General features: G+C 46.0%; 1 long non-coding RNA gene across 1 annotated transcript; it reads left to right on the top strand.

Annotated features, from left to right (window-relative positions):
* The first annotated feature begins 200 nt into the window (after positions 1-200).
* On the top strand, positions 201-10,282 carry LOC143809338 (uncharacterized). The gene is made up of 5 exons (XR_013222223.1): positions 201-290; positions 2,251-2,274; positions 9,594-9,714; positions 9,801-9,959; positions 10,193-10,282. It is a non-coding gene; the product is annotated as an uncharacterized LOC143809338 (long non-coding RNA).
* Positions 10,283-11,741: the final 1,459 nt, after the last annotated feature.

An 11,741-nucleotide genomic window follows, 5' to 3' on the forward strand; every position in this document is an offset into this window, starting at 1 on the left:
ATTGCTTCTTATATATTGTATTGCTGCGTTCATTACATGACGCTACAGCGTCCTCCTTTCGCCGAGGGATCGGCCAGTTTCGGGCGCTCCATCGGCTTTTTTATGACGCCTGAGCGCTCTGTATAGTATAGCGCCTGAGCGTCTTAGCAACAAACCGGAAGTTGTCGGGTCCTGACGCGACTTGGCGTCCTGGTATCCTGGTTACGATAACTTCCGCCACTAACAGAGAGCGCATGTACGGATCATCTCATCGGCACCAGTGCGGTGATTTTCCTGCGGTTCCCTGACAGGTAACTTTGACTGCAGTCACCTGTGGGTAGTTTTGTCCCTGGTTTCTCTTTTGATTAATGGTTTTTACCATTAATATCGCCGCACATAGCAAGGACCCATATCTTTTGATCACATGATTGGGGCCTGAATATCCGATTGGCTAATCATGTCCGCCATTTCACTATATAATGTGGACCTCATGTCTCCTCCCACTCTCTCTAATACAGCAAGGAGGGTGGCAGGTTCTTTTGTCCTTCTTATAGCACTCGTGCACTTTAATCTCCCAAGCAGGCAAGTCCCCTGATGATGAGGCCTGCAAAGAAACGCGTCGGGACACTTCAATAGGGAGAGTGCAGGGCATGACTTTGCTCAGGGGTAGCTGTGGACTGCCCTTGTAAGGGCGGGAGTCTGGGACGCAGGTTTATTGATAGCCCAATAGGGACTGACAGGGTATTGTCTCCCGACATCGCTGACATATGGAACTCTCCGCTTCAGTGAATCATGGGCATCATTTACCTGGTCTGTGGCAATTGGTGAGATCATTCCTGTTTTAATTCTTATGATTTTCACTGTATCTTGTTTTCATCCCGCCTGTTTAAGTATTGAATGTTTGATACTTTTTTGATACTTGTTGATATCTATATAATAGGATTACCTGATTCGTTTTTGCACGTACTAATTATAGGTATCCTATATGTTGGGACAGTGTACGTCACAAGTAGAACTAAAGTTCCAATCATAATATATTAGTGCCATTAGTTGACACATTACCATACAGGCTGTATCAATTGGTACTTGTTTGAGGTGTTTTTGTTTTTTTGTGTTTTTTTGATATTTTAAATCCCTTTAAAATAAAGGTTAAGTTTTAATTCCTACTACAGCTGAAGCGAGTATTCCACAGGAACTCAGATGTCTGAGTCCTTGCCGCTTCCCGGCGCTCCTCAGCACCGCATGGCACGGCCGGCTCTCCGCCTCCAGCAGGGCTCGCAGCAGTACAGAGGCGCTTTTCCCGCAGTGTCCGGTCATGGCGGCTGTGTCTCGGTAGCGGAGCTCCTCACTTATCACCGGCTTCTGAAATAATTATTGCGCTGAGGAGCGCCGGGAAGCGGCAAGGACTCAGATATCTGAGCTCATGTGGAATACTCACTTCACAATGTACACCACTACCTCCATCATCTTCAGTCCATGTGCCCACGAGATCCTTCCATCACCTCACCCGGGAAAGGGAACCCTCTCACGCCATGCCTCTCACTGTGCCTCCTCATCCCAGCACCTCTGTCGGTAACCACTGCTGCCACCCTCCCATGGACACCAGGCCGTGGTGTCGCCCACCTAAGCAGGAAGGGACCCTGCTCAGGTGCATGCCGTATCGCATCACCCCACCTCTGCCGCCACCATGCCTCCTGTGACCCTGCTCTGCCACCACCAGCCCTCAGGTAAGATACTGTAAATTCGGACAATAAGATGGACCCCCATCTTATAAAAAATCTTTTTTTCTGCAATTTTCACCCCAAATTTGGGGTGCGCCTTATGGTCCGGTGCGTCTTATAGTCCGAAAAATACGGTATATAGTCAATAACAATCCCTTCTGATTGGCTGCACTGTTCCAAGTGATGTGACAGTAATAAACCATTATAGGGAAGCCTATGCCATGCAAGTCTGATGTATTCCATGTTCCCCTATGTCTTCGGCATCTGTGAAGAGCAGTGAAGTGACCGCTATTCGCAGGCACCAGGTAGTGATGTCAATGCTCATCATCGTCGCCAGGTCTCGTTGAGTGCAGCCAGACTTGGTGGCTCTGATGAGTGTCATAGTCAGCACTGGGCGCCTGTGAATTGCAATTACATTACTGCTATTCACAGATGCCAGAGACATATTGGAACATGGACTACATTGGACCTGCGTGGCAACATTTTGGGCAATAAATTGATGAGCAAGGAAGTGTTTATTGTCTTTATTTCTGTCTTTTATGTCTTTCAGGTATCCTTTTCTGAACTACTTCAGGTTAGGTGGATTACTTTGGACCTGCATAGTTTTTTATATTTATAAATTGGTAAACGAGGAATAGTGTGGAGGAGTCTTTATTCAAATAAAGTGTTTCTCTGTGTGTTTGTGTTTTTAACTTTTTTCACTGGGTTAGTAATGGGTATGTCTAATGGTCACCTCTCCTGTTATGATCCTAGTGGCAAGGATCGCAGGTCGGACTAGCTAAGTAACTGAACAGACTACTATGTTGTGAAATTGGATTCTGGGCTCCCCCGGTGGCCACTTGTGGAATTGTACTTGTGTGCATCATCCCCTCTGTTCACCTGCTCCTATCAGGATGTGGGAGTCGCTATATAACCTTGCTCCTCTGTCAGTTTCATGCCGGTCAACAATGTAATCAGAAGCCTTTCTGTGCATGTTCCTGCTACTAGACAACTCCCAGCTAAGTTGGACTTTTGTCCTTGTGTGTTTTTGCATTTTGTTCCTGTTCACAGCTGCTGTTTCGTTACTGTGTCTGGAAAGCTCTTGTGAGCGGAAATTGCCACTCTGGTGTTATGAGTTAATGCTAGAGTCTTAAAGTAATTTCTGGATGGTGTTTTGATAGAGTTTTCTGCTGACCATGAAAGTGCCCTTTCTGTTTTCTTGCTATCTAGTAAGCGGACCTCGATTTTTGCTAAACCTATTTTCATACTACGTTTGTCATTTCATCTAAAATCACCGCCAATATATGTGGGGGCCTCTGTCTGCCTTTTGGGAAAATTTCTCTAGAGGTGAGCCAGGACTGTCTTTTCCTCTGCTAGGATTAGGTAGTTCTCCGGCTGGCGCTGGGCATCTAGGGATAAAAAACGTAGGCATGCTACCCGGCCACTTCTAGTTGTGCGGCAGGTTTAGTTCATGGTCAGTATAGTTTCCATCTTCCAAGAGCTAGTTCTCATATATGCTGGGCTATGTTCTCTCGCCATTGAGAATCATGACACTACTAGCTCTGGGGAAGTGGTAACTAGATTGACCGCAACCTGATCCTATCCGCAAACAACTATAGGCAGCCGTGGAACGTTACCTAAAAATCCTAGACGTCTCGTCACGGCCTGAGAAACTGACTATTCCTGGAGGGAAAGTAAGTCCTCACTTGCCTCAGTGGAATGACCCCAAAGATATAGAATAGCCCCCCACAAATATTAACGGTGAGTTAAGGGGAAAGCACAAACGCAGAGATGAAATCAGATTTAGCAAATGAGGCCCGCTAATACTAGATAGCAGAAAATAGGAAGGAAACTGTGCGGTCAATAAAAAACCCTATTCAAAATATCCACGCAGAGATTGCTCAACTAACGGTGCAGGGGGAAGCAACTCCGTACCCCAGAGCTTACCAGCAAAAATAAATCACATGTTAGCAAGCTGGACTAGACTCATCATACACAGAAATCATATTGCAGGCAGATGAGCAAAAAATATTCAAACAGAACTTAGCTTATCCTGAAGAGGCAGAAAACGAGATAATCAGGAGTAATCAGAATAGCAGTGAATACATTGACAGCCGGCAACAAGTGGAAGTGAAGCAGAGCTAAATAGGAGCCTCCCTGGTGAATAACGAGGCAGCTGATCCAGCAGACCCGCAGGATAATAAACCAAACCACCAGGGGGAGCCAAAAAACCAAAGTCACACAATACCATCTGTGACCACAAGAGGGAGCCTGAAAACGGAGTTCACAACAGTACCCCCCCCTTGAGGAGGGGTCACCGAACCCTCATCAAAACCCCCAGGGCGATCAGGGTGAGCCACATGGAAGGCACGAACCAAATCAGCCGCATGAACATCAGAGGCGACAACCCAGGAATTATCCTCCTGACCATAGCCTTTCCACTTAACCAAATACTGAAGCCTCCGTCTAGAAATACGAGAATCCAAGATCTTCTCCACCACATATTCCAATTCTCCCTCAACCAGCACAGGGGCAGGAGGCTCAACCGAAGGAACCACAGGCACCACATACCTCCGCAACAACGACCGATGGAACACATTATGAATAGCAAACGATGCCGGGAGGTCCAAACGAAATGACACAGGGTTAAGGACTTCCAAAATCTTATAAGGACCGATAAACCGAGGCTTAAACTTAGGAGAGGAGACCTTCATAGGAACAAAGCGAGAAGACAACCACACCAAATCCCCAACGCGAAGTCGGGGACCCACACAGCGACGGCGGTTGGCAAAGCGCTGAGCCTTCTCTTGTGACAGCTTCAAATTGTCCACCACATGATTCCAAATCTGATGCAACCTATCCACCACAACATCCACTCCAGGACAGTCAGAAGACTCCACCTGACCCAAGGAAAAACGAGGATGAAACCCTGAATTACAAAAAAAAGTGAAACCAAAGTAGCAGAACTAGCCCGATTATTAAGGGCAAACTCGGCCAATGGCAAAAAAGTCACCCAGTCGTCCTGATCAGCAGAAACAAAACATCTTAAATAGGTTTCCAAAGTCTGATTAGTGCGCTCGGTTTGGCCATTCGTCTGAGGATGGAAGGCCGACGAAAAAGACAAATTAATGCCCATCTTAGCACAAAAGGTCCGCCAAAATCTAGACACAAACTGGGATCCTCTGTCGGAAACAATATTTTCAGGGATCCCGTGCAAACGAACCACATTTTGAAAAAACAGAGGAACCAACTCGGAGGAGGAAGGCAACTTAGGCAAGGGCACCAAATGGACCATTTTAGAAAAACGATCACACACCACCCAAATGACCGACATTCTCTGAGAGACAGGGAGATCTGAAATAAAATCCATGGAAATGTGCGTCCAAGGCCTCTTCGGGACAGGCAAAGGCAACAACAAGCCACTGGCACAAGAACAGCAAGGCTTAGCCCGAGCAAAGACTCCACAAGGCTGCACAAAGGAACGCACATCCCGCGACAAGTAAGGCCACCAGAAGGACCTAGCCACCAAATCTCTGGTACCAAAAATCCCAGGATGGCCTGCCAACACCGAAGAATGAACCTCGGAAATAACTCTGCTGGTCCATCTATCCGGGACAAACAGTCTCTCCGGTGGACAACGGTCAGGTCTATCCACCTGAAACTCCTGCAGCACTCGTCGCAAATCTGGGGAGATGGCAGACAAAATCACCCCTTCTCTGAGGATACCAGCTGGCTCTGAATCACCAGGAGAGTCAGGCACAAAACTCCTAGAAAGAGCATCAGCCTTCACATTCTTCGAACCAGGCAGGTATGAGACCACGAAATCAAAACGAGAGAAAAACAACGACCAACGAGCCTGTCTAGGATTCAGCCGCTTGGCCCACTCGAGATAAATCAAATTCTTGTGATCAGTCAAGACCACCACACGATGCTTAGCTCCCTCGAGCTAATGTCGCCACTCCTCAAATGCCCACTTCATAGCCAACAACTCCCGATTACCAACATCATAATTCCGCTCGGCAGGCGAAAACTTTCTTGAAAAGAAAGCACATGGCTTCTTCATCACAGAGCCATCAGAGCTTCTCTGCGACAAAACAGCCCCCGCTCCAATCTCAGAAGCATCAACCTCGACCTGGAAAGGAAGGGAGACGTCTGGCTGACATAAGACCGGAGCCGAAGAAAACCGGCGCTTCAGCTCCCGAAAGGCCTCCACAGCCGCAGGAGACCAATTAGTAACATCAGAACCCTTCTTGGTCAAATCCGTCAATGGCTTAACAACACCAGAAAAATTAGCGATGAAGCGACGGTAAAAATTAGCAAAACCCAAGAACTTCTGAAGACTCTTAACAGATGTAGGCTGAGTCCAGTCATGAATAGCCTGAACCTTGACTGGGTCCATCTCAATAGCAGAAGGAGAAAAAATGAAACCCAAAAAAGAGACCTTCTGGACTCCAAAAAGACATTTTGAGCCCTTCACAAATAAAGCATTGGCACGCAGGACCTGAAACACCATCCTGACCTGCTTAACATGGGACTCCCAATCATCCGAAAAAAACCAGAATATCATCCAGATACACAATCATAAATTTATCCAGATATTCGCGGAAGATGTCGTGCATAAAGGACTGAAAGACAGAAGGAGCGTTAGAAAGTCCAAAAGGCATCACCAAGTACTCAAAATGGCCTTCGGGCGTATTAAATGCAGTTTTCCATTCATCACCCTGCTTAATACGCACAAGGTTATACGCACCACGAAGATCTATATTGGTGAACCAACTAGACCCCCTAATGCGAGCAAACAGATCAGATAACAATGGCAAATGATACTAAAATTTGACCGTGATTTTGTTTAGAAGGCGATAATCAATACAAGGTCTCAAGGAACCATCCTTCTTAGCCACAAAAAAGAACCCCGCACCAAGAGGGGAGGAGGAGGGGCGAATAAGTCCTTTCTCCAAAGACTCCTTTATATAACTCCGCATAGCAGCATGCTCCGGCACTGACAAATTGAAAAGTCGTCCCTTAGGAAACTTACTACCAGGAATCAAATTTATAGCACAATCACAATTCCTATGAGGAGGTAGAGAACTGAGTTTGGGCTCATCAAATACATCCTGGTAATCTGACAAAAACGCAGGGACCTCAGAAGGAGTGGATGAAGCAATTGACACCACAGGAGCGTCGCCATGAATTCCCTGACAACCCCAACTTGACACAGACATTGCTTTCCAATCCAGGACTGGATTATGAGTCTGCAACCATGGCAGGCCCAACACGACAACATCATGCAAATTATGCAATACAAGAAAGCGAATCACCTCCTGATGAACAGGAGTCATGCACATGGTCACTTGTGTCCAGTACTGAGGTTTATTCGTAGCCAATGGTGTAGCATCAATTCCCCTTAGTGGAATAGGGAATTTTAAAGGCTCCAAAACAAAACCACAGCGCCTGGCAAATGACAAATCCATCAGACTCAGGGCAGCACCTGAGTCCACAAAAGCCATAACCGGGTAAGATGACAGGGAACAAATCAGGGTAACAGACAAAATAAACTTAGGCTGTAAAGTACCGATGGTGACAGATTTATCAATCTTTTTTGTGCGCTTAGAGCATGCTGAGATAACATGAGCTGAGTCACCACGGTAAAAGCACAACCCATTTTGCCGTCTATAATTTTGCCGTTCACTTCTGGTCAGAATTCTATCACATTGCATAGACTTAGGTGTCTGTTCAGAAGACACCGCCAAATGGTGCGCAGGTTTGCGCTCCCGCAAACGCCGATCAATCTGAATGGCCAGAGTCATTGACTCATTCAGACCTGCAGGCGTAGGGAACCCCACCATGACATTCTTAATGGCTTCAGAAATACCTTTTCTGAAATTTTCAGTCAGGGCACACTCATTCCATTGAGTGAGCACCGACCATTTCCGAAATTTCTGGCAGTACACCTCTGCATCATCTTGCCCCTGAGAGAGGGCCAACAATGCTTCTTCAGCCTGGTTCTCAAGATTAGGTTCCTCATAGAGCAATCCAAGGGCCAGAAAAAACTCATTCACACTGAGCAATGCAGGATCCCCTGGAGCCAATGCGAAAGCCCAATCTTGAGGATCGCCACGCAAGAAAGAAATAATAATCTTAACTTGCTGAACAGAATCCCCAGAGGAACGAGGTTTCAAAGAAAGAAACAACTTGCAATTGTTCTTAAAATTCAGGAACCTAGATCTATCTCCAGAAAACAACTCCGGAATAGGTATTCTAGGCTCTGACATAGGACTGTGCACAACAAAATCCTGAATACTTTGTACCCTTGCAGCAAGATGATCTACACTGGAGGCTAAACTCTGGATATCCATATCAGCAGCTGAACTCAGAGCCACACCAAGATTAAGAGGAGGAGAGAAGCCAGACACACAGCAGCTAGACACACGGCAGCAAAAAAAAAAAAAAAATATCTCCAAGCTTCTTTTCTCCTGCTTCTGCCATGCAATTAACACTTTATAGGCCGGCTGTACTGTTATGATCCTAGTGGCAAGGATCGCAGGTCGGACTAGCTAAGTAACTGAACAGACTACTAGCTCTGGGGAAGTGGCAACTAGATTGACCGCAACTTGATCCTATCCGCAAACAACTATAGGCAGCCGTGGAACGTTACCTAAAAATCCTAGACGTCTCGTCACGGCCTGAGAAACTGACTATTCCTGGAGGGAAAGTAAGTCCTCACTTGCTTCAGTGGAATGACCCCAAAGATATAGAATAGCCCCCCACAAATATTAACGGTGAGTTAAGGGGAAAGCACAAACGCAGAGATGAAATCAGATTTAGCAAATGAGGCCCGCTAATACTAGATAGCAGAAAATAGGAAGGAAACTGTGCGGTCAATAAAAAACCCTATTCAAAATATCCACGCAGAGATTGATCGAGCCCCCGCACCAACTAACAGTGCGGGGGAAGCAACTCCGTACCCCAGAGCTTACCAGCAAAAATAAATCACATGTTAGCAAGCTGGACTAGACTCATCATACACAGAAATCATATTGCAGGCAGATGAGCAAAAAATATTCAAACAGAACTTAGCTTATCCTGAAGAGGCAGAAAACGAGATAATCAGGAGTAATCAGAATAGCACTGAATACATTGACAGCCGGCAACAAGTGGAAGTGAAGCAGAGCTAAATAGGAGCCTCCCTGGTGAATAACGAGGCAGCTGATCCAGCAGACCCGCAGGATAATAAACCAAACCACCAGGGGGAGCCAAAAAACCAAAGTCACACAATACCATCTGTGACCACAAGAGGGAGCCTGAAAACGGAGTTCACAACGCTCTCCATTACTAACCAAAGAGGTTGACGGCAGCTGTGATTTTTAACAAATTACATCAACCCCAGCTCCCATTACCAATTCTGGGAGGCTGCAGGGCTTGTATTTTTAGGTTGGGAAGGGCCCAATAGCTATGGACCTTCCCAACCTGATAATATAAGCCCACAGCTGTCTGTTTTATTTTGACTGATTATCAAAAAGAGAGGGGACTCCATGTCTTTTTTCAAATTATTTATTTATTAAAACCAGGCTAAAGCCACCTGCGTAAATGCACATACAATGCATGTGATTATTTTTAACTGCGGATTTAACTCCTCTACTGCAAGTTTATTTTTTAAATTCCACACAGAAGATTGAGCAATTGATATGCTAAGGCTTGGAAACTCCCACCACATATGAGTTTATGCCATGTAAAAAAGGTATTGACCCTCGGACAGAGGAGGCAACATTGTACTATGGCCCCTCCAGATGTATGTATGAGATAAAAGCTAAACAAAATCTCAATAATCCTGAAACATACAAAAAGTTTACATTTAACCCTTAGAGTAATTAATAAGAGCAATTATGTGTCATACTAAATGAAGCTGTCTTACAGGGAGTGACATCACAACAGGAATATCATTATTTGTTGCAAAATCCAAGAACTGATACCTTCTACATAATACCCAAAGTCCATAATGAAGCCCAAAACCCACCAGGGAGACCCAAAACATAAGGTATAGGTAATTTGTGTGAACCTATTTGCTGCTGTATAGATCCCACTCTGAGACCACTTCTTGAAACATTGCCATATTATCTGAAGGACACATCAAATATCCTGAGAAAGCTGGATGGAGTAAAACTGGATAATGAGACCTTTATAGTTATATGTGGAGTCGCTTAATACATCAACACGCCTCCAAGATGGGATAAGAGCAGTATCATATTTCATGGAAATGTCCAACTACACTAAAAGATATTTGTGAGTTTATTCTTAGATTATTACAATTGGCTCTAACCCATAATTTAATTATATTTGGCAACTTTTTTTCTTATAGCTTCAGGGATGGCTATGGGGGAAGCATGTCCCCCTCATATGCCAACTTAATCCTGGGGCTGTGGGAAAGAGACATTTTTTCATATAACCCTGTACCCCTCTGTGACAAAGTACTTTCATGGAACTGGTACATAGATGATGTTCTTTTTCTATTGCAGGGTTCCCAAGATGAAGAGACTGAGAGGTGACTGAGAGGTGAAATGGATAGGGACGCTGGACACCATGGTACCAAAAAGTCTTAATTAAACACTCAGCTTCTCTCCCTTCTTATAGAATGTGTTATATGGTAGTATTTCAAAGAGTTTCAATGATAATATTCTTTTGGTTTGATTTCAATGTGTTTTCAACATGTTCTTTTAGATGCTTTATGGATTTTTCTGGGACTATACTCCTTTGGATGCACCATATGTTTATTTGTATTGCTTTACAATCTATATATATAAGAGGCATCGTGATTACTTGCTAATCCAATCCCCTGCACAGTAGCTCCGCCCCCAACACATCACCACACATAATCCTGCCCCCACCCCATTACCACACACAATCCCGCCCCACACCACATCACCACACATAATCCCTCCCCTTCAACACATCACCACACATAATCCTTCCCCACCCCATTACCACACACAATCCCGCCCCACACCACATCACCACACATAATCCCGCCCCCCAACACATCACCACACAATCCCGCCCCCCACCCCATTACCACACATAAACCCGCCCCCCCTCCACATCACCACACATAATTCCGCCCCCCACCACATCACCACACATAATCCCACCCCCCCACATTACCACACATAATCCCGCACCCGCACCCCATTACCACACATAATCCCCCACCACATTACTACAGATAATCCCCCACCACCACATTACCACACATAATCCCGGCCCCCACCACATTACCACAGATAATCCCACCCCCACCACATTACCACACATAATCCCGCCCCCACCACATTACCACACATAATCCCGCCCCCCACCACATTACCACACATAATCCCGCCCCCCCACCACATTACCACACATAATCCCCCCACCATATTACCACACATAATCCCACCCCCCACCACATTACCACAGATAATCCCACCCCCCACCACATTACCACAGATAATCCCGCTTCCCACATTACCACACATAATCCAGCCCCCCCACCATATTACCACACATAATCCCACCTCCCACCACATCACCACACATAATCCCACCCCCACCACATTACCACACATAATCATGCCCCCCACCACATTACCACACATAATCCCGCCCCCCACCACATTACCACACATATTCCCACCCCCATCACATCGCCACACATAATCCCACCCGCCCACCACATCGCCACACATAATCCCACCCGCCCACCACATTACCACACATAATCCCACCCCCCACCATATTACCACAGATAATCCCACCCCCCACCACATTACCACAGATAATCCAGCCCCCACCACATTATCACATATAATCCCACCCCTCACCACATTACCACACATAATCCCGCCCCCCCACCACATTACTACAGATAATTCCACCCCCCACCACATTACCACAAATAATCCCGCCCCCACCACATTACCACACATAATCCCATCCCCCACCACATTACCACACATAATTCTGCCCCCCACCTCATTACCACACATAATCCCGCCCCCACCACATACTACAGATAAGCTCCCCCACCAA

This window comes from Ranitomeya variabilis, chromosome 2 (assembly GCF_051348905.1).
Source record: "Ranitomeya variabilis isolate aRanVar5 chromosome 2, aRanVar5.hap1, whole genome shotgun sequence".
In the NCBI taxonomy this organism is placed as follows: Eukaryota; Metazoa; Chordata; class Amphibia; order Anura; family Dendrobatidae; genus Ranitomeya; species Ranitomeya variabilis.